The sequence below is a fragment of the Leptonychotes weddellii genome, chromosome 3, assembly GCF_054177405.1.
Source record: "Leptonychotes weddellii isolate Sample4059 chromosome 3, ASM5417740v2, whole genome shotgun sequence".
In the NCBI taxonomy this organism is placed as follows: domain Eukaryota; kingdom Metazoa; phylum Chordata; class Mammalia; order Carnivora; family Phocidae; genus Leptonychotes; species Leptonychotes weddellii.
In genome coordinates this window covers 88,906,660-88,929,988 of record NC_138371.1, presented here as the reverse complement: position 1 = coordinate 88,929,988, position 23,329 = coordinate 88,906,660, and the positions used below count along the sequence as shown (strand labels likewise).

Here is a 23,329-nt window from a genome sequence, read left to right as displayed (position 1 = left end):
AAGCTGACTCCTATTTCCAGACTGACCAGTGCCCAAATAGACTATTTTTCCCTCCACTGACAAAGTGACTATCCCTGTTACCTATGGAAAGGGGACACAACAGGGTGTTATGTTCCTATCCTGGAACACGAACTCATCATGAGCCCAGGAATCCTCTCTATGAATGAAAGGCATATGGGACCCCTGTCTTCTCTTGCCAACCCTCGTAGTTTATCTCTGCCAAGCTTTCTGGTCCACCTATGGGCAGCTGGCAAACCCACAATGATCTCATTCATGTGTCTGAGTGTTAGCTGGCTTTTGACTGGCGTACACCTCAGTTCTCCTCCACATGGCCTCTCACTCTCCACTAAGCCCATGTATTATTTTGCTAGGGCTGCCGTAACAAAATACCACAGGCTGGGGGCTTAAGCAACAGACATTTATTTATTTCTTCCCAATTCTGGAGGCTAAAAGTCCAAGCTCAAGGTGGCAGCAGGTTTGGTGTCTTCTGAGGGCCTCTGTCCTTGGCTGATAGATGGCCCTCTTGTCCCTGTCTTCCCATGGTCTCCCCTCTGTGTGTGTCCATATCCTAATCTACTCTTCTTATAAGGACTCCAGTCCCACTAGATTAGAGCCCACGCTAGTCATCTTATTTAACATTAATTACTACTTTAAAGGCTCTATCTCCAAATCTAATCACATTCTGAGGCATTGGAGGTTAGGACTTCAACAGATGAAGTTGGGTAGAGGGACACAATTCATCCCGTAACAGCTTACATGTGCTCATTCATCTCATGGTCTCAGGGTTCCAAGCACAGCAAGAGAAGTCCCAATATACAAGTACTTTTTAAACCTCTGCATGTGTTGCATTGCTTAAGTATCATGGGCCCAAGGTGGTCTCAAGGCCAGAGTCAGTGTAGGGTGGCACTATCAAAGGACTGGGATAGAGGGAGGGGAATGATCTGTGGCCACTTTTGCAGTCTACCACATGTTGTGATGGAAATAGGTAAGAATTGGGCTACTCCAGCCCCTGGAGCACTTCAGTCTGGTAGTCTAGGGTAGAGTTCAGATACCTCTTCGTAGAAAAAGAATTTCTAGTATAATGAAATTCATCCTAGTAGGTTATGACATATTACAGTGTCAGCATGAAAAGTCATACAATTCCCTCATAAAATGAGAAAAGTGATCCCCACCCTTCTCTTCCTCACACAGACCTAGTAAGATCGGATGTGAAAACTCCTTGGAAGAAATATGTTCTATCATCTATCAGTCTCCTTCAGTGATGTATGTATTATACTGACCAAATTTGGGGTATCTGAATCCAAATAATGTAGCTATTTAAATCAACAGCAGGTCATTTAATAGAGAGATGTTGCCTTGGATGTTGACCTATCTCCAAAGTTTACCCAAATTCTGGCTTTTAAGAAGACACTTCAGAATGCAGGAAGCCTTTCAAGTGACATTTTGACTGGCACTGCTCTTTCTGCAAGCTAAGCTCTCTGTCCAGTGGTGAGTAAATAGCATAAAATTTGCACAGTCCATTTTCGCCAACTCAGTTGGAGTGGTGGTAGAATCTTCAGAGGTTCCAATAACCAAGGAGCACAGAAAATAAGTTTTTGTAATAAATGTTTCATAGGGGAAAACAAGGTCAGACGTCTATCTGTACCCAACCCATTCTTCTAAGACACAACTCAAGACTTTCTTATTCCATGATACTTCCTCTGCCCACCCCTGCCTTCAGAGATCTCTCCTTTTGAACTTCAGAAATGTCTTATTGAATGGGCTGGATTTAATGGGAAGCAAGAAAAACCAATTTTATTTTTTTTTTCATCTTTCCGTAAGTTTGATTAGCACAGTCATTCCTCACTACCTCTTTTGATAAAACTTGGGGCAGAGTCCCTCTGTTTTGGCCATTTTTAGATATGAAAATGTCCAGTGAAAACTGGTAATAGCAGAACACCAACCCAGTCCAAGCTCATAATCATACAACTTTAACATAGGGCAATATAATATCCAAACTGTTATTTAGTTTAACCTTCTCCTGCTCCCCACATGGCACCTGCCTCGGCCTTGGACGCCTGCAGCGGAGGAGGAGCATTGGTCACCTTTGCTCCCCTGCCCCTCTTCTCTGCTCCACATCCTCTTCTGCTCACTAGCTATTGGCACAGCTGAGGCCTGGAAATGGCATCCTCTGCCATTGCAGATGTCTGACGCAGACTCTTCCTCTCCCGATGTGCTTTTGCTGGCTTCTGGGGATTCTCCACTTCTGACTCCAGTTTTGTTGCCTCAGACAGTGCTTCTCCTCTGGCTGATTGCTTCTGCCTCCCACTTCATCTCCAGAGATTTATCTCTCAGTTAGGGTTGTATCAGCCATCCAGATGATCTTCCCGGGCAGGCACCCAAGCTCTCCCTGTCTTGTGAGGCCCATCTCTGAGGCAATGTGCTCCCTTGTTCCACTGTCAGCCCTTCAGTCATCTTTTTCCTGATTCCGCTGTCCCAGGGCTGTGAGCCAGCCACAGCTCCAGCCACCTGCCTTTAGTCACTTTAAACAAGACGCAGATATCACTGGTCTCCCAAATTCCGAGGAATGGGGCCAGCCTTTCTGAATAGTTTTCTTGAAACTCCTCTTTATTTGGCTTAAGATCATTAAAATCATTTGGCTTGAAAAGTACTGATGAACACTGATAGAAGAAATGCACAGAACCCTCTCGTCTCCCTCCAAAGAAACCCCTTCTTTCAACTCTTCAATCTGTCCCTCCCATAGATGCCGGAAGTGGATGATGGGCTAATGAGGACAGACCTCTGTACATAGCCTCTGTACATACTCTGCCCAGGTGGCCTGGTCTAGCACATTGCCCTGTGAGTGTGAATACTTGGTATCAGTTGATTTGTTCTCTGAAATCTTTACCGAAAATCTGAAGCAAGAGTAACAGTGACATCTAACAACTTGTTGCTCTTCTATATGCATTGTTCTTAACAAAATTGCCTTATTTTACTGAGTGCCACTATAAGACTAGCCATCTTTAAGCCTTGGGAAGGTAAGAGTTTGGAGGAAATGAAATAAATGAAGAAGAGAATATACTTTGTATTCTTGAGGTCATCACAAACTAGCGGGGACTACAGTATAAACTTTTTGGAATTATGTATCTGTTCCACGGCCTGATGCCCCACTTCTTTGGAAGCTCATCCCCATTCCTAACAGGATGGATCCTAACAGCCATGTTTGTATGGTAATGCCATTCATTAGGCATGGCTCACTGGACCTATGGCTGACATCTTCCTCAAGATGGGTTAATTATATTACTCTCTTAGAAGTTAAGGATTGAACTAAAAATCATATCAGACTCTGTAGCTGAAAGGGTAGGCATTTTCTACTCTACAGAACAGAGAAGAGAGAAAATCAATCCACAGAAGAAGAGAGAGAATGGGGTAGACATACAAAGATACACAAAAATGAGGGCAAGAGAGAGAGGGAGAGAGTCTGTGAACCTGGTTTCTAGTTACCTCCATATTGACCGACTGCTTCTCTGCCCATGGGCTTATGATACTGCTTGCATCCATATACAAATCCTCTTTTTTCATTTAAGCTAACTAAAGTTAGTTTTATTTTCTACAATCCTAAGTATCCTAAGCAATAGAAACATAATGCACACATAAAAAAGAGTTGAGAACAAGACAACAGCATATAGATAAATGTAGCTGAGTGGCGAAGATATCATGAGAATCAGTATTTGGGGTAATCTTCAGAAGATGAGTGGGATTGTTGTGGGGAAGATGGGAAATAATCTAGATAGAGACAATGGTATGAGCAAAGGAAAGGAGGTGGAGAATTTAAACATTTAGCTGAGGCGCCTAATGTGTCAAGAGGAGTCATCGGGAAGAAAATTAGATGAGGGTCAGATTTTAGAGAATCTTGACAGGCATGCAAGAGAAATTAGGGAAGTTTGAAAGGCTTTTTAGCTGGGGTAACATAATAGAATCTATGCTACCAAAGCTAATTATTAGAATAGTCCTAAGGAAAAATTAGAAGGTACGGGAACTGGATATAGGGAAAGCAGATGAAAAAGGTTAATGGGAGCCCAGTTTAGGATATGAATATTGGAAGAGGAAGGGGAAAGGCTGGTTTGACATTTTAGTGCTGAAATCAGAGTAGGGAGAGATGATCCCATGGCAGAACCAATTGCAGATCTAAATGGTGCCAAACATGACCACCTCCTAGCCCATCTCATGAGTAGCTACTGCCTTGCTACACTGCTGCTGGGCAAGTTAGATGGATGTTGTAGCAGACAAATGCTGTTTCCCGCCTAGCAGCAGCTCCCGCCCTTCTTTGGGGAGCAGCACTCCACTCTCCTTTGAGAAATTGGGTCAGGAAGCTCTTTTAATTTGTGTGTCTCTCTTTCACTGTGGGACTTCAGATGTGATGCAAACATCAATGTCTCTGCAATGTCTTTGTCATGGAAAGAGACGCACAAGGCACATTCAGACTCTGTAGCTCTCAGCCCTAGGGTTATAAAACCCCCACCCTGGGTTCACCTGCTGTGTGATTCCCACTTGCAATCAGGCATCACCAGTGGGAAGGAGGCTCTGTGGGTATCCAACAGCTGCCATAAAATTAGGCTTTCAGTGACCCCTTGTCCTCTTCTTTGTACTTGACAGGATCTATGGTGTTAGGCTACCTGGGATTGAATGTTGGCTCTCCCACTTACTAACTGAGCCACCTTGGGCAAAGTAATTAACTTCACCATGACTCATTATCTTCACCTACACAATGGGGATGACAATAGGGCCTCTCTGACAGGGATGTTATGAAGATTAAATACCTTCAGACTCACAGAGTGCTGAGGACACTGTGTGGTGCACAGAGAAGGCCCAAAATGTTAGCTTACAGAACCAGAAGCACTTGAACATGTTGGAGAGTGACTGGCCAAAAAGAGTAGCTCAGCTTCTCATTGCACGAGAACTGAGATGGTTGTGTTTGGCACATTTTCCCCACATGTTCAATAAACAAGACTTCCCATAAAGTAATTTCATGTATCTACTTAAGGGTATACTTTTACAGCAAACTCATCCTGATGGGCCTATTCCAATGATGCAGCTAAATCTGAAGTCAGAAGTTTCGCCAGGATTATACTAAGATTCTTTGATGAATGAAGCCTTTGGCTGGTAACATCTGTCCTAATTTTTTTCCTAATAAATGATACATACCTTTGAGACTGAACCAGATTCTTTGCCAATGGTTATGATATCTGCATCTCTTTTTTTTTCTTTTAAGTAAAAATTGACTGTCTTAGGTTTGGATAATACATGTTCATGTGCTAACACCACTTCCCCCCTCCCCCCACATCCCCCAATACCAATCCTATCTGCCAAGTTTACATACAGCCTCAGACCTTCCTCAGCCCACAGGAAGATAGCCACCCCTGGCCCTTTAAAGATAATAGGAAATAAGATCCACTTGCCACTTAGGGTGATTCGGTCAGGGTGATAGACCTAAAAGTTGTCACTCTCTCAACAGAATGGTGACTCTGTCTCCCCAATCATTTGAATCAACATTGCAGAATTCCCAAAATACTGAGAATAAGCACTGTAGCCATTTGCTAGGCAAGCTGACTCTCAATGGACAGGATATTGAGACAGCCACATTAATGAACAAGTTGACAACAAGATTTCCTTAGGGTCTCTGGGCTCCTTCTTTATTACATCATTAGAAAGCCAAGGACTTGGACCTTACCCAGAGCAGTGCGAAGAGTTCAGGGTAGAAGACCTGGACCCAAGTCCCAGGCCTACAACTTATTTGCCATGAGACATAAGGCCAATAATACTTGTGCTGCTGACCTCCATTAGGTTCCAGTAATGAGCCACGGTGATCATTTATATTTGTGCACATGCTCTGAATACCCTCAAATGCTCCACTACCACAATATAGATTCCCCAACACCCACAGAAATGCCTTTGGTAAGATATGCCTCAGAGATATACCACAGGCCTGCTACAAGAGGACTCCATTAAGTGGTACCATTCATGTTTAAAGACAGTGCTCACTAATGACTAAATGCCCTGTTTAAGGGACCTTATGGATAAGCCCCACCTTGAGTTTAGTCCCAAGGAATAGCTATCATTTATCAAAATTTCATAGGATTTCTTTCTTCTTTTACAGGATAATTTTCTCTGACAAGGAAAATTATATAACTTTATTTCACTTTTTGGAGCCAAGATCAATGAAAAACTGTTAAATTAGCACATCCTAGGTGCCTGGGAACATCTACTCATGCTGTTCCTTTCAAAGTGTGAGCTCTACTGTTATTTTTAATTTGATGCTTCCACGCTATGTTAAACTGTATCTGAAAGCTCACATTCTCTCACAAGAAGAAAGAATAAAAAGGAGGTATCAGTGAAGAAGGACTGAGAAATACTGCCCTGCCATCCATCCTAAAGAGCTTTGAGAAGAAAACAAACATGTGTCCTGCAGGTCAGATGGTCACTTACCTGGAGGCACTTTCCAGAGCTCTCTTTCAACACACAGATTCTCTGATCTCATCTGCACCCAAGGCATTCTGGCAACTTTAAGATTATTCAGAACAAAGGAAAGAAACCCAAGAAGCCCACTTCAGTCCACAGCCCAAGTGGGGGCCCCTCTCCAGATTCCACTAGTGGGAAGGCCCTAGGCCAGCTCACTGCCCAGTCCCTGGGACTGTGGACAGTTGGAGCAAGAAATCCCAGGGCCCTTACAGCAACATGCTCTTTTTCCAGGGAACTACTCTAAAGGTCTTGTAATAAAGTTAACACATGTAATGTTTACCCACTATGTGCCAGCAACACCTTGTAAGGAATGCAAATACAAACATAAGACACAATTCCGAATCCCAGAGAATTCATGTGGCGGGAGAAGAGGCAAGTGTTGGTTGAGCCATAAGAGAGGACAGCGTGGGATAAGAGATGGATGAGAAGCATAAATCAGGGCTGAAGGGGTGAGAGAAGAGGCAGAGGGGTGGGCTCAGAAGTCAAACCACACCCTGGGCACAAAGGCCTACGATGCTGCTTATAAAATGCGTGACTCTGGGCAAGTCGCTTAACTTCTCTGTGCCTCAGTCCCTTCATAAAGTCAGGATAATAATAGTACCCACATTACTGAGTTGTTAGGATGCCTGAATGAGTTAAAAAAGGGAAAGCACTTGGAACAGTCCCAGACATATAGTGCACGCCACGTTGGGGTGAAAGAATGACATTTTCATTCTCTTTACAGCGGCGGTCCAAAGAGATAGAAAACAAAGCTGGTGGCCAGTCCAATCTCCTTGTCAACCAGACTCCCTGGTAAATCATCTAATGACATTTGCTAGGAAGGCCCCTGGAAAAATATTGCTCTTCTCTCCACAGTCCAGCCCCCTTGATCATGCCACCTAAGACACCATCCCTCAACCACTAGGGCAACAACTCTGGGTTAAATACTGAGCTTCATCAAAATGTGTTTAATGCCCTTAAAATTAACTCAAAGCATTGTAAAGAATTAAATTGAACCATTCAGTCTCTCTTTTGCTGATTCTGTGCAATAACAAGCTTCTCCCCCATTTACTTTTGGGATTCAGCTTCTGTCTAAAACTTTTCATAATCTAATGGTTAGTTTCCCTCAGTAACCCTAATTTTGCCTCAAATATAAGAAAAAAAAGAGCCATCTAGTGTTCCCAAATACCACCTAAGTAAGGGAAAAGTTGGAAAGAGAAAGTGGTTGCAAAAGATGAATGTCTCTCTTTCCAAATGTTGCCCATGACCTGACCCTTCCTTACCCACAGGGATGAGAGGCCAGAACTCCATGGATGTTGTATGAAAAGCATCTTGGGAGCATCCTAACCTGGCCCGAAGAGAGACCCAAGCTCATAAATGTCTGAGCATAGTCATCTGGTTGTTATAAGTAATAAACTCTCAGGATCAAAGATAGATAGATACATGCATACATAAATACATACACAGATGATAGAAAATTAAGTAAATAATGTCTGCTTTTTAAATGTCAAGAAGTGTTTCATGGCCCCAAATATCTCCCCCAGTCCAAGATTTACTGTGTCTAAAATCCCACCATTAACATGCCTTTCAGTTAAGCCACGCCCTTTACAGGCATAATTTAATAAATTTAAATATTCTTAAGATTGACAGTTCATTAGGTCTCTAACACCTTGGCCTTCATCAGACTGCCTTCTTCCTCCGGACTGGAGGAACAAGGCCACGGCAGATGGGGAGTCCACAGAGAGTTCTAGCATGGCCCGCTGCAGAGAAAGGGGGGAGGCAGTGCCCAGGACACTTTCTACCCTCACCACTTGATTGAGAGCTGGTCCTACATCCCTGCCTTGGCCAAATATCATCCTATGACTTCATAGAAAGGTCAGGAAAAGATTTATCATTCCATCCTTGCTTCTAGGCTTGTAAGTGGAATTTCAGAAAAGTGAGGTGCCAGGGGTGGGGGAGGAATGCAGGGGAGACATGCTTCAATTGGCAGGTCGGTCATAGCTTGGTTAGCACACTTTTTAATTGCCAGAGGAAATAAATGGTAAATGGTTATTTACAGCTGGTGGTGACATAGCTCTGAGCTGCTCAGGCTGCAAGAAGAGAAGCCGGTGGGAATGAAAATAGCCAAAGAACAGCGCTGTCATGGGCATTTCCAATGCAACACAGCCAGCCAAATCAATCAGGGTGAAAACACTGGCAAAAGGCCACCCTCTCGTCAATCCTGGCAGATAAAAACCATAGCAACATATGTTCCCTTAAAAATGGAAAACTGCAATTCATTTCCAAAGTAATCATTTCTAGCGCCTGCCCCAACTTTTTATGCCTCTCTGAACTTCCTGGGTATATTTACAGAGCAAAACTTTCTTCTTGTGTATGCATTCATGCTGTGTTTTATTTGCATTGCAGAATATCACTGTAGCCCCCCCAGTCCTTATAAATTAAGTTTATTTTGAGATGAGAGGAATGGAGCAGAAGTAGTCCCCGCTGTGACTTAATGTTGTAAGAGTTTATTTCTTTGTTTTTCTTGGGAAACTATATTGATGGAGAAGGCAGGGGAAGAAACAAAGGATAAAAAGCCTGCCCCCAACTCCATGTCTGTTTTGACTCTCATTTTTAAAAAGCAAATGTATCCAAATAATCTCCTTCCAGATGTACTCAGATCAAATGGGGACACTGAGTAATTGAGAAACAAGATTTCCATCTGCTCTATCAATTGAAAGGCAAAAAGTGGAAAGGAAAAGAAAAAAAATGAACTGCTCCTCTGTTGCCTGTGAGCACTGTAAATGGATGGGTAATTCCAGTGCTTGCGGACCTGGAAAGAGCTGGGATCCTCGAGTGACTGACAGCCACAGCTCCTGCACAGCCAGGGGAAGGGGGAGTGGGAAGGGGGCTGCTCTCCTCGGCCCAGTGCCCCACTCCATTGGCTCTTGTGGCCCCCGCACCCCACCCCCCTTGGCCAGCAAGCCTGCTTGCATGTATTCATCTACTCAACCAATATTTGTTGGGCCCCCCACCACCCCGGCCTTCACTTACTCGTTTGAACTTCACCACGACCCGTATGAAGTAGGTGCAGAAAGGCAGTTCATGGCTGTCCTCATGTTATTACATCCCATGCTGTATTAATCTTTTCCCACGTCTCTGCTTTGTCTTTCAAGCTAGATTGGAAGCTTTTCAAAAGCAAGAAGATAAGCCGGGAGCACTTGTCTTTCATTGCTCACATTCTCCAGAGTGGCTTGTAGCAAAGAGCCCTGCATATAACAATAGAAAGTAAAATAAACCCAATTGTTTTTAAAAGAAGGTTGATTTACTTCACTTTTAAATATAGTGATGTGCCTGATAAAGCAAAGCTCCATCACTGGGAAGAAAACAGTTTTTCTCCAGCCCTGGCCTTCCCTGTTTCTAGAGTATGAAACACCAAGTTGGAGGACATTGCTACTCCGAAAAGAGGCATTTGAGAGGTCTTTCAGAGTTATTTAGGTTAAGAGCTCATTCATTCTGAAAGAATTGCCTAACCAGTTGTCTTTGCTTTGGCAAGGAGCTCTGCAGCTAGAGGTAGGAGAAGTCAGTCCCTGCCCTTCCCTGGTGGGTCTGTGCATCTGCTAATTTACGCTGAGGCCTGGGAGCCTCGGGATAGGAACGAAGAAGCACACTTCCTGCTTGGAAGGACAGTGGGGCTCCCTAGAAGAAATGTGCCACTAACAGGAGCATTACTCAGCTCAGAACTTGCTCCTCGGTGGGGAGGGCTGGGACTAGACTGGTGGACTCCCTTTGGCCCTGCCTCCTCCACCAAGGAAGGTACTTGTGGGAAATGGCCCCATGCCATTTGTTATAGACTGGATTGTGTCCCCTACCCAAAGCCCTAACCCCCACTATGACTGTATCTGGAGACAAGGTCTTTAAGAAGTAGTTAAGGTTAAATAACCCAATAGGACTCTGGCCTTTTTTTTTTTTTTAAGATTTTATTTATTCATTTGAGACACAGAGAGAGAGAGAGCATGAGCAGTGGGAGAGGCAGAGGGAGAGGGAGAAGCAGACTCCCCACTGAGCCAGGAGCCCAATGTGGGGCTCGATCCCAGGACCCTGGGATCATGACCTGAGCCGAAGACAGACGCTTAATGACTGAGCCACCCAGGCGCCCCAGGACTCTGGCCTTATAAGAGAAAGATCTCTGTCTCTCTATCTCTTCCTGTCTCTCTGTCTCTGTCTCTGTCTCTCTCTCCACCATGTGAGAACAGAGAGAGGGTAGCCCTCTATAGCCAAGAAGAGAGCTCTCACCAGGAACCAACCTTGCCTTACCTCGATGTGTGACTTCTACCCTCAAGAACTATGAGAAAATTACACAACTCTGTTGTGTAAGCCCCCCATGTATGGTATTGTTTGACAGCCCAAGCTGACTAATACAGGTACAGTCTACCTTATTTAGTGGATTAGAAAACTGAACTCAGAAAGGTTAAGTAATTTGCTCAAGATCATGTAGCCAGTAAGTGACAGAGCCAAAATTCTACTCCGTATTCTTTGCCTTTTGCCAAACTGAGATTCTGATGGAAAGCCACATTCACTTTGACCCACACTGTTACAGGAAGGGGAGGTAGGCTAATTAGCCAGACAATACTGAGAAATGGATAAGCCATTATAATAGCCTTAGGTGGCCTGAAATAGTGAAAGTGCAAGGTTTACCAAAAGCCCTTGCTGAATAAATGAGTGAGTGAGTGAGTGAGTGAATGAATGAGTGAATGAATGAATTCCTCCAGGTTGAAGCTAGCAAGGCTTCATGGCAGAGGTGACAGGAAGCTGACATTCTTTCCCCAACACTTGAGCCTTCCCTTGGTGAACATTCTCCTCACTGTCAGATGCCAGAAAGGTCGGTCTCTCCCTGGCCACACACCAGTGGCCACCTGGGCTTTGCAGACTTAACCCACCCTGCATGTCCCTATGGTGTCTTGTATGGCAATGACATCAAACAGATGCATGCTGGTTGCTTGCTGGCACCCTCCTCTGCTCTCCTTTTCCTGTGTTCACATCTTTCCTGCAGTCTCTGTAGAGGCTTCATAAACTGAATAGGACTTTTTCTTTTTCTTTTGCCTACATCTGTGCATGAGGCCCATGTTGCCTGGAGACTCAGAGTTCTCATGTAGAGGGAATGAATACTTAACATATTTTACTGCTAGAACAACAGAAGACCTGAGACAAGCAGGGGACGTGCCGTATACACAACAACGGAATTGCACAGGAGAATGGAGAAGGGAGGAGACCCCACCATCCCTACCCCATTCTGCCCTCAGGGAGACCAGGAGAGGGGCAACAGGAGGGAGTGGAACGAGGTGTGACTTTGGAAGAAACCTGGCCCAGAGGCAAGCTATTCTGACCTGGGGGGCCAGGGTGAAAGGAGGGGCTGCTCAGGAGTCAGGACCTGTGTGGCTGGCTCCAGGGAGTGGCAGGGGAGCGGACCCAGAGAGTGAAAGCCAAGCCACCCCTGGGGGGTGACTCACTGCCATTCAAGGCCACGTGGGCCCCACACCGGCTGAACCCCACCCCTACTGCCTTCTGTGGACTCCCCTTTCATTCAGTAGTAGGACAGTAGCTAACCCGTAGAGCTTACTGTGGAAATACATGTATACATACATATGTGTGTGTATACATGTCTATATATCATTTATACTTACTTATTCTTTACAACAACGCTCTATGGCAGATACTATTATAGCATCTCCAGTGTAAACCTCTCTGTGGCATAAAGAGATTAAATAAGCTGCTTAAAGTCATACAGAGCTGAATGTCAAACCCAGCAGTCTGGCTCCAGATCCCCGGTTTCAACCACTATTCAACACTATCCTCATTACCCAGGATACATGTTAGTTCCCTTGAAACAGAGGGTGGGAATCCTAAGAGGTAGTGGTTTGGGAAGTGGAAAGGTAGACCAGCGTGGTAATTTATTGAAAACCCCCACTCCCATTACACGTGACCCACCCTCTACTTTGTATTGGGCTCTCTAGGTCCATAATCTGTCCCTAACAGTGGAATTAAACTTCTCCAGGTCCAGAGCCCTGCCTTATTTATCTTGATACATCCATAGCCCAAGGACCACACCTGTCATGCACAAAGAGCTAACTGAGTAAATGTTAAATATATTGAGTTACTGGAATTTAGTAATAAAGGCTTTAGGTTTGAACATGTTTTTAAGTACCCTTCAGGGTCCTAGGGTACTTCTCAAAGAGGCACACACAGATACCACAAATGGAGCCCCCTACAACACAGAGCTCTCCAGTTTGGACCAACAACCAGGCTTTCATTCTCTAGAGAGCATGGAGGGAGAAACTAATTTACTGCTTTACACTTTTCAGGGGTGCCTGGGTGGCTCAGTTGGTTAAGCGCCCAACTCTTGATTTTGGCTGAGGTTCTGAGCCCAGGGTCATGGGATCGAGCCCCATGTGAGCTCCTCACTCAGTGTGGAGTCTGCTTGTCCTTCTTCCTCTCCTCCTCTCTCTCTCATTTAAATAAATAAATAAAATCTTTAAAAAAAATAATGCTTTACACTTTTCACAGAGTTTTTAAAGATACATCACCTCAGTTCATTCTTGCCAACTCTGATAAGTAAAGGGAGCAATATCACTCCTACTGTACAGATAAAGAAATTGAGGCATTGAGAGGTTAGAGGATATATCCAAGATCATACAGCTACTCAGTAGCAAGGCCAGGACTGAAATGCCAATACCTATTTCCCAGTTTCCAGTCTGGCATTCTTTCCTCTATACCCAGATGCAACCCTTGGACAGCGGATATATTTCTCATTCTCAGAATCCATAAGCTTTATCCCACAAGTACTTTTCTGGTACACAAGTACCACCTGTTGGAAAGGATTTAGGGGAGGCATTTCACACAGAGCCTTCCAGGCTAAGCTTTCCAGGGACCAGCAACATCAGCATCACCTGGGAGCTTGTTAGAAATGCAGAACCTTGGGCCCATCTGGGATATATTGAATCTAAATCTGCATTTTAAGAAGATCTCTGGGTGATTTGTATAGATGCCAAGTTTTGAGAACCACCACTAGAGAAGACATACACACAAGGGCAGTTAGCAATGGATAGAAAGAAGTTGAATCTTCTCAGGTAGGTTCCGTGAGAGGTTCATGGGTATTTTATGCATCTGACTGCATTCAGACACTGACCTGGTGAGCATCACCTGGTTTTCACTCACAACAAGAATGTGCAGGAAGGGTATACGTCCTTAGACTTGGACCTGTTACAGACTTGAAGCAGCATACACTGGGGAACACAGAGGTAAGTGCTCTGTACCAGGTAGTCTCCCTCATGGGAAACCAGGGGAGAGGACCTAAAGTTATATACACATGAATTTTCTGCCCATAAATAGGGTACTGACTGGCAGCACTCTCTTACCACGTGTCTTTCGATGTTGCCCTGGGGCACTGTGTTGCTCGATATTCAGAACACACAAATCTAATTCTGCTTGGTATAAGCCAGAAAAGTGACTCTGCATTACAGACGATGCTGCCTCAGTTGATTTCATGGATGTCTGTCCCCTTGTCTATGGACAGGTGGTAGGCTGAATTGAATTCAACCCCCTCCTCCCACCCCAATTCTCTCCATCAGCTCTCATGCCAAAGGAAGTCTGAGTCAAATGCTATTTTTGATTTTTTTATAAATTGTCTCTATAGGATGATGTTCAGGCTATAACATGCAGAATGTTTTAAAGGACCAGCTTTTAAAATGTGTCTGGAAAAATTAAATATACTGATAAGAATTTCCTCACCTAGAGAAGCACCCGTTAAACCAGTATGAATTTGTCCATTAACCTTAATGGTACCATAGTAGGTTGAGTAGTGTTCTCCAAAAATTCATGTCCATCAAAATCCTTAGGATGTCACCTGACTTGGAAATAGGGTCTTTGCAGATGAAATTAGTTAAGATGAGGTTATACTGGATGGGGCAGGGGTGGGCCCCAAATCCATGACTGGTTTCTTTGTAAGGAGAGGGATATTTGTAGACACACAGGCAAACGTAGGTAAAAAGGCCATGTGAATGTGGAGGCAAAAATTGGAGAGATGCAGCTACAAGCCAAGGAACCACCAAAGACTGCTGACAATGACAAGAAGCCAGCAAAAGATGAGGAAGGATTCTTCCTCAGCATCTCCAGAAGAAGCATGATTCTGCTGACACTGATGTTGGACTTCTAGCTTCTAGAACAGTGAGAAAATGTTTTTCTGTTGTTTGAAGCCATTCAATCTGTGGTACTTTGTTAAAGCAGCCTGAGAAACCAATACAGTAGCAAATGACTAATATTGCTTACGTTATTTTGAGAGCTTGCCCCATGCCAGGCACTGCTCTGAGCACTCTTCCCATGTGTTTACCAGTTTCATCCTCCAAGCAACCTTCTGAGGGAGGTACTGTTCTTCTCCTTTCATGTAAGAGATATTAAGTCCCTTGCCCATATTGGATACCCAGCTGATGGATGCCCGAGCAGGTTCTAACTCAGAACCTCCAACTGTGAGTTCTGACAGTTGGGAGGAGACAATGAGAAGAGCGTGTGGGCACGAGTTGGTATGAGCCACAGCGGCCATGTTCCCACTCCGGCTCCACCCCACTGATAGTGGAAATGAGGACCCACAGGAAGCAGCTGAATGATCAGGAAGCTTGATTGCTTAGGAGCAGAAGTTAATGCTGTTTGATTTTTAGGAAATTGAGTTATTCGTGAGTGCTCTCAATTAAGAAAAGCCCCAGTGTGTTAACCTAAGCTAAAAAGAATTCAGGGGCTCTGTAGCGGACGTTCCTGGGAGGACCAGCAGGGCCAAAGCTTCAAAGAGTACAACTAGGAGAAGACCCATTTTTCTCCTAGACTTGAAAGGGAGTGGACTTGCAGCAGCAGCTGGGAGGAGTTGCAAGGAAAGAGTGATCTTGCTGAGTTCAGATGTTTAATTCTTTCAACATATTTCCCTTAAGTCTGTCACGGCATTTAGGAGCTATTTCTAAAATTACCATGCTAATGTACAGCTTGGGTTGGTTGAAAGGGTGGACTGCTTCTCTGGAATCTGTCAAGTCATTCAAGGGGGCCCCACTGTTGAGCCACAAACTAGGAGGAGCTGGAATGCCACGTGGTCACAGACTGTCCTCACTGTAAACACCATGCCTGAAGCTTTAAAAAGATGCATGGAATGAATATATCTAACACACGAAGTCTATACCAGGGTTTCTTGGGCTCTCAGTTGATTTTCTGGGCTGGATCATTCTTTGCTGGGGTGGGAGGAGTGTGTCCTGTGCATTGTAGGATGTCCAGCAGCATTCCTAGCTTCTTTCTTAACCACTGGATGGCCAAAAGCATCCTTGTCCCAGTTGTGACAACAAAAAATGTAGCCAGAGTACCCACCCCACTGAGAACAACTAGTCTATATAGGGTAACAGAAACATGCCACCATCAACGTGGGAAAGTCTTTGTATTTACAAGGTTCATTGGGTGGCTCAAAGGAGGGATTGGATAACACTCCCCTTTCACATCAGCTCTGCTCACTTGCCCTTAGCCCAGATTTGGCCACCTACCCAAAAATCTTCTCTGCCCTTTTTCTCTCATCCTCCTTTAGTGTCTCCAACACTACTCTCTCCTTTCTTCCATTCCTAACCCTTCCCATTCTCCTTTCCCTGCTAGTTTTCCTCTACTAGTCCCAAAATAGTGATGCTCCACATTTTCCTTAGCTGTCCATTCTGCTTTCCTTGGTTAAGTGTCACTTACCCATAACCCCATTTCTCACCTACATGTTGACAACTGACTTCTAAATCCCTGTCTTTAGCCTGACTCTGCTCTAAACGTTAACTAAAAAGTACTAAATTAGTATTCCACTATTCCCAGCTAGATATCTATACATGTTCCACAAATATGTCAAAATCAAATTATCTATAACCAGGCAAAATATTTATTAAAATTCCAGGGGCACCTGGGTGGCTCAGTCAGTTAAGCATCTGCCTTCGGCTCAGGTCATGATCTCAGGGTCCTGGGATCGAGCCCCACGTTGGGCTCCCTGCTCAGCAGTGAGTCTGCTTCTCCCTCTCCCTCTGCCTCTCCCCTCTGCTCATTTTCTCTCTCTCTTCTTTCTCAAATAAATAAAATATTTTCAAATGATAATAAAATAATAATAACATAAAATAAAATTCCAAGCAACCTGGTCTCATACCACCATCCATCTGATCAAAATCTCATCAAAATTCTGAGAGGCCTCCCTTCTGTAAGTCCCCTGGGATCAACCAGTCACCAGGCACTGTAATAGATTCTCTGGTGGCTGCTTCCTCTGGTCTGTGCCCTTCTCTCCACTCTTGCTGCCCCCACTGCTGTTAAAGCACCATTCCAGAATAGTTAGGATCCACTCCCCCTCTTCTTCCTATGCTTCTGCTACAACAATAGGCTCCATGATCCAGCCAGGTACTCAACCCAGAAACCTGAGCCTCACCGTTCACGCCTCCTCATGTTTCCCATTCACCCTGTCAACACGGTGATCATCATTCTACCTGGAACTCATCTACACCTCTCTTTCTACTTTTGCTACCTTACTCTCAGCAACTGTTATATCTTGTCTAGACTACTCAGTAGGTCTCCCTGACTCCAGTATTTGCCCCATCCAATTAATATTACATGTAGTCACTAGAATGATTGTTAAAAATAAAAACCTGCCATATAACCCAGCAATCCCACTTCTGGGTATTTATCCGAAAGAATTGAAGGCAGAATCTCAAAGATATCTACACGCCCATGTTCATTGAAGCATTTTTCACAATAACCAAGAGGTGGAAGCAATCCAAACGTCCACCAATGGATGACCGGATAAGGAAAATGTCCTATATACATACAAAGGAAGATTATTCCACATTAAAAGAGGAGATCCCGTCACAAGCTACAAGATGGATGAACTTTGAAGACATTATGCTCAGTGAAATAAGCCAGTCACAAAAAAGACAAATGTATGATTCCACTTACAAGAGGTATCTAAAGTAGCCAACTTTGGAGAAACAGAAAGTAGAATGGCAATTACTGGGAGCTTGGAGGAAGGGGAAAAGGGGAGTTGTTGTTCAATGGGTATAGAGTTTCAGTTTGCAAGATGTCAGAGTTACAGAGATCTATTGCACAACAATGTGTATATACTTAACATTACTGAACTGTATACTTAAAGATGATAAATTTTATATTATGTGATTTGTTCCACAATTAACAATTTTTTAAAATAAAAACCTGTTCCTATAATTGCCTGTTGTAAACCCTTCCCTGCCTTACTTTCTCTTTTGGGCTTTGCAAAATCTGTCTGCTGTGCTTGGAACCTTCTTCAAAACACCTCCCCTCCCCCACTTCCTCAGCTCGGGCAAATGCCTCCTGGTCCTACTGGATGACTTCTCTTACCTCCTTCCTTTGTGCTGCCTTGGCCCCTACACTTATCCCACTGGGACACTCACACTAAGTAGCTGTTGCCCATTTTCCATGTCTGCTCACCGTAAGAGACTGTGAAGTCCTCCCACACAGGTACTTCAGCATCCTTCGTCTCTACATCTCTGAAGACCAGCATGCTGCCCAGCTAATTTAGCAAGGCATCCCTCAGAACCCAGTGCTGTGCCTAAGAAGATATCCATTGAATTATATCTTTCCATTTTACTCTTCCTGAAATGAATGTTTCTCCTGTTTCCCCAATCTGATTTTTCTGCCTCCTTTTTTAGAGTTTCTTTCCTCAGTAAACTTCCAACCCTAGGCTCGTCCTGCCCTGACTAACCTCGGGCTTTCCAATTTCATTTTCCTTATACTTCTCTCCCATGACTGTTGGGTTCCAAAGATTTTCATCAATGTGGTTTCCCTAAGACAGTATGGAGGATGACCCGTTGAAGTGGAATAAAGTCTCATTTTAACTGAGACCTATTACAATAAAGCAGTGAGTGGCCAGCAAGATTATTTACATGCAGTTTGAGGGATAATCTACTCCTCTGAACCACTAGAGGGGAGATTTGTGAACATTTCTCCACCTCTGCTTTAAAATGTAGAGTTTATTATTATTGCATTCTGGTGAAGCCAACAGATCAGGAGAGGACTGCCATTGAAGAGATAGTCAGTTACTCACAGTGTCCAGGAGGAAGGGGCACACCACACCATCAGAGCCTTAGTGGAAGGAGTGGGGTTAGTCCGGAGGCAGAGGAAGCAAGGAGAAATCATGGATGAGAACTTTTCTCATGGTTTTGGCTAGAAGAAATGGGTGAGGCAGGGTTAGCAGGCCTTGCACATTTAGGATTGGCTAGTTGGAATACTTAAAGTAGGCTTCAGGGCATATGGACTGTCCCTAGCTGTCTGGTACCTGGCCCTGTGGTGATTACAGTGGCAGGAAATAGTGGCCCAGAGTGTGAGAGCCCAAAAAAGGAGGTGGGTGGGGGAGATGGGCTTTGGATCAGTTGGTTTTGGTTTGCATGTGGAAGGTAGAGAGGAATCATAGTTATCTCTAGGAATTGGCTTACGCTGGGAGGGACAGTGTCTCCCCTGTCAACTAGTCTCTAAGACATCAGAGCATCATAAAATCCAGAAAATAAAAAAACATAAATATACTTCCCAACACCAGAATCAGACCTTAGGGCATGAAGCATGGCTGTAGGGAGGACAAAGAAGAGGAAAAAAATGTGGAAATGTTGCTATTAACATTGCAGGTAACCCAGAGCATTCCCTGACTCTTAAAAAGTTGGTAAGAAAAATTCTTCTAGCTACAGATTAAAAATAGCCACTCACTTTCTGAGAAGCCAGCTTCTAAAACATTTACTTTAGATTTCTTTTTATGTGAAGTGATAAATATACATTTTTCCCATAGAGAATATTTATGAAAACTTTTCTGGGAAATGTCTTTTCACTAAATATAGGGTCTCTGGAGACAGATCAGGAAACAGCCCCCCAAATGTGCTGTCAATTGTGACTTGACAGTCTGAATTACCATATTTTTATATTGTAACTCACTTCCTTTAATGATATAGATATTCTACTAATGGTGTGAAAGAGATGGAAACTGGCAGCTTTAATGGTGCGTGATGTATGTGCTCCCTAACTATTAAATGCAAGGTTTTGCCTGAGATAAGAGGGAGCTCCAACTTGCCTTCATCTGGGACATGAGCTTCAGCCTGACACTCAGAAGAGGTGACTTTGGCAATGACATGCACACGAAACCCGTCTCCTTAGTGCATATTAAAGATGACCCCCCCCCCCAGCCAGACTTTGGCAGTTGGTATGCAACTTCCTTTTTCCAGATGGCCTCCCCCTCCTCCTACTTGGGTCCCTCCTCCTCCCTCCTTTTTTTTTCCCACTCTTCCTGGATGAGGCTCTAGCCCTCAGCACTTACTGGAACTGATTGTCAATTCAAATGACTGCACCCAGGGGTCATCCTGCTGGAAGAGAGGAGTGACCATGTGTGTTTGCATTTTGGAAACTGGGATGTTTAAAATGAACCTGAGGTGGTGTTTATACAGGAGAGTGCCCGAGTGTGCCCCTATCTGGTGGCCCTTCCGGGAGCACGGGACACCCTGTCTTGGGGGCAGCCTGTGGCATCCTCTGCCCACAAAGAGGGTGTCAATGCCTTCTCCTTGATTAGCTGGACACTGAGAATGGGCCCAGTCTTCCAAGCTTGACAGAATTTCCAGATAGAGCATATCTGTCATAGCCACTTTCTGTGACATGCCATGTCTGCCCCTAACAGAGACATGGATGGTGCTTGTGCCTTGAGCCCTGTGAAGACATCTTGTACACTCTCACAGTTACCTTCACTCTCCCAGCTCTACTTCCTCTCCTCTTTCTTAGGACTAAAATCTGTGAACCTGCCTTCCCTCGTCCTAGCAACCCCTGACTACTGTTTAGCTTCTCAACATTAGGTCTACAATTTTTTTAAGTCAAAAATTATAGATACTTTATATAAAATCCAAAAAAAAAATTAGAAGGAGCTAAAGGGACTACTCAAGAGACACCTGACTGCTTAACCATCAATCAAAAGACTTTTGTCCATGAGACCAATCCAATATCTGTACTGGCCCTTAAGGAGAAATGAAATCCTGGCTTTTAAATCAAGAATGTAGACAAACAGCTATAATAAATTAAGGGATATTTTTTGAAAGTTTCAATAAATGAAGAGATATACCGTGCACCTGTATTTGCAAACTAAATATTGCAAAAACATAAAATATTTCAAGATGAATTTCAGGCTTTAATGTAATCTCAATCATATTCTCAAAAAAAGTTTTTCTTTGGACTTAGTGCATATTAATTATGGAGTTCATCTAAGATAGAGAACAGATAAGCATAACAAAGGGAAACAACAAATGAGGCTATTTAAATTCAGTGGAATAAACAGTCCAGAATTAGACCATATTATAAGTAAGAATTTTATAGGTAGTAAAAAGATACCATAAACCAATGGAAGGAAAAGTGGAAATATCCCATAGCATTGGTTTTCCTGATTAGCATCAGAGGAAGAATTACTTTAGACCCAAGTAACGTAATAAATAAATTTAAAATGAATAAGAGGTTAAATGTAAAACTGTAACCATGAAAACATCATTATAGATACTCATACCACTGATGATTTTTTACTTCTGGAAAGTCTGGAGGAGGGATGACTTTCTAAGTACAAATGTGATAAAAGAAATCAGAGAGAACAAGGAATACATTTGTAGGAAAAAGTTGAAAACACCTAACCTCCAAGGAAAGTTCTTAACCAAAAGAAAAAGATTAAGCTGGCAAATATGATATAGAAGTGACTGACATTTTTAGCACGTAAAATTTGAAGCAACTTGCAATAAACACATTCAGACCCAATACATAAACTAGAAAGACAATGAGATAATAAAATTCACAAACAGGAGAGATGACTTTGTCAGTTATAAAAATAATGCAAATTAAACAAACAAAACACATCTTACATATTAAGTTAACAAAATAAAAGTCTACTAGTACTTTATATTGCTAATAATGACAAATCAAAAATATTGTCACCTACATTGCATATAGCATTTTAAATCTATACTATCCTTTTGGAAAGTTCCTTGGCAATGTAGTTCAGGTGCTATATGAAAGATTATATTGTTGGAAATGATAATCCTACTTTCATATAAAATATGGGAAAAGCTATACACATGAAGATGTTTATCACAATATTATCTTGGCAGCAAAAAAAAAAAAAAAACAGAAGTAAACAAATGTCCAGTGATAAAAGAATAACCAAACAGGTTGTGAAATTGAATTTCAAGACATCTCTGCAGACTCTTTCATCACCCAGCCAGCAAGACATATTCCTTCCCCTTGAGCCTAGGCCAATCTTAATTACTGACCAGTGTAGCTGGAGGGGCACTATGTGAAGGTCATAGAAGACAATGCAGCTTCTGCCTGGCTGGTTAGACATTCCTGCCAGAGCCCTGAGCCACCACATAAGAAGTCATAGCATCCTGATGTTGCCATATTGTGAGGAAGCCCAAAGTAGCATGAGTCAGGGCTCCACATTGAGATGCTCTGAGACTACATGAAGAGAGATGGAAGCCCAGCCAGCCCCCAACTGCCCTAGCCGCTCTCTCCCACATCCAGCCACCATGTGATGGCAACTGCTTGAACTTAGACCACCCAGACAAGCTTTCCCAAGCCCCGGACACATGAGAGATAACAGGGTGGCTGTTGTTGTTTTAGGTCACTAAGTTCTGAGTGGTTTGGTTGCACAGCAATAGATGACTAAAACAGAAATCACTATTACACAGAACATGAAGCAGCCATTAAAAAGCTTATTTTAAAAGACTATGTAAAAACACAGAAATATTCCTTTACGTGGTATTGAGTGGAAACGCAAGACATAAAATTTATGTACATTATGATTGTAACCATTTATAATACATACCAAAAAGGACTAGAATGGAGGAAGGGCCATGTTGAGAGTTGGGTTAGGTTGGTAGCATTAGGATGATATTATTGTGCTAATTTCTAGACTTACTAAAAACGTAGCTATAATGATTGTGTAATTAATTAATGAGAACTACTTGTCTCTTAAAAGAAAAAGAAACTTAGAGTCCTATCTTAAGAAACTGGTTTAACAAAATGAAAAAAAAACTGAAGATGTTAGAAGCACAAAAGTATGATGGCACCCCTTTCCCAACAGTGATTATGAATTGGAATGGAAGCCCTGAGGTATCTGTGTTGAAATGGTAAAGCTATGACTCCCATTGTTCCCAAAGTTTGAAGAGAGCTCACAAATATTATCCACAGCTGAATATGTGCACCAGAATTTTTCTTTTTATTTTACTACTTTTATTTTTAAGACAGAATATTATACAGGTATTTTGTATAAAATCCAAATGATGTAGGGCCACTGGGTGGCTCAGTCAGTTAAGTGTCTGACTGTTGATTTTGGCTCAGGTCATGGTCTCGGGGTTGTGAGATAGAGCCCCATGTTGGGCTCCACACTGTGCATGGAGCCTGCTTAAGATTCTCTCTCTCCTTCTCCCTCTGCCCCTCTACCACCCTCTTCAAAAAAAAATGCAAATGATGTGTAAATGTTTGAAATGTCTAAATGAGAATATGGTTTTACAATCATGTCACCTGGGACTAGATTAGAGACTACCTTCCACTCACACCACATCACCTCAGGAACACACATGGCTTCTCATTGCCCAGCAACCTACCAACTAAAGGACACACTCACGACACACACACACATACACACACACACACAATATGGGATGATGGACTAAGACTTCATAGTGGCAAATAAAAAGGAAAAGGGTTACTACAGTGATACATGGCAGTCACTGGCTTATTGTAGTTCTGTTAAATCCCACAGGGCAAGGATTGCCATGGCACCTTCTCAGGC

General features: G+C 43.3%; 1 protein-coding gene across 1 annotated transcript in view; it reads right to left on the bottom strand.

The window, feature by feature from the left end:
* LOC115944027 (uncharacterized) overlaps positions 1–23,329 on the bottom strand; it is an 83,685-nt gene that overhangs the window by 18,492 nt on the left and 41,864 nt on the right. Inside the window, exon 4 of the mRNA XM_081814579.1 lies at positions 9,511–9,725. The gene's annotated coding sequence lies outside the window, so the exon portion shown is untranslated. The remainder of the gene's footprint in view (positions 1–9,510; positions 9,726–23,329) is intronic.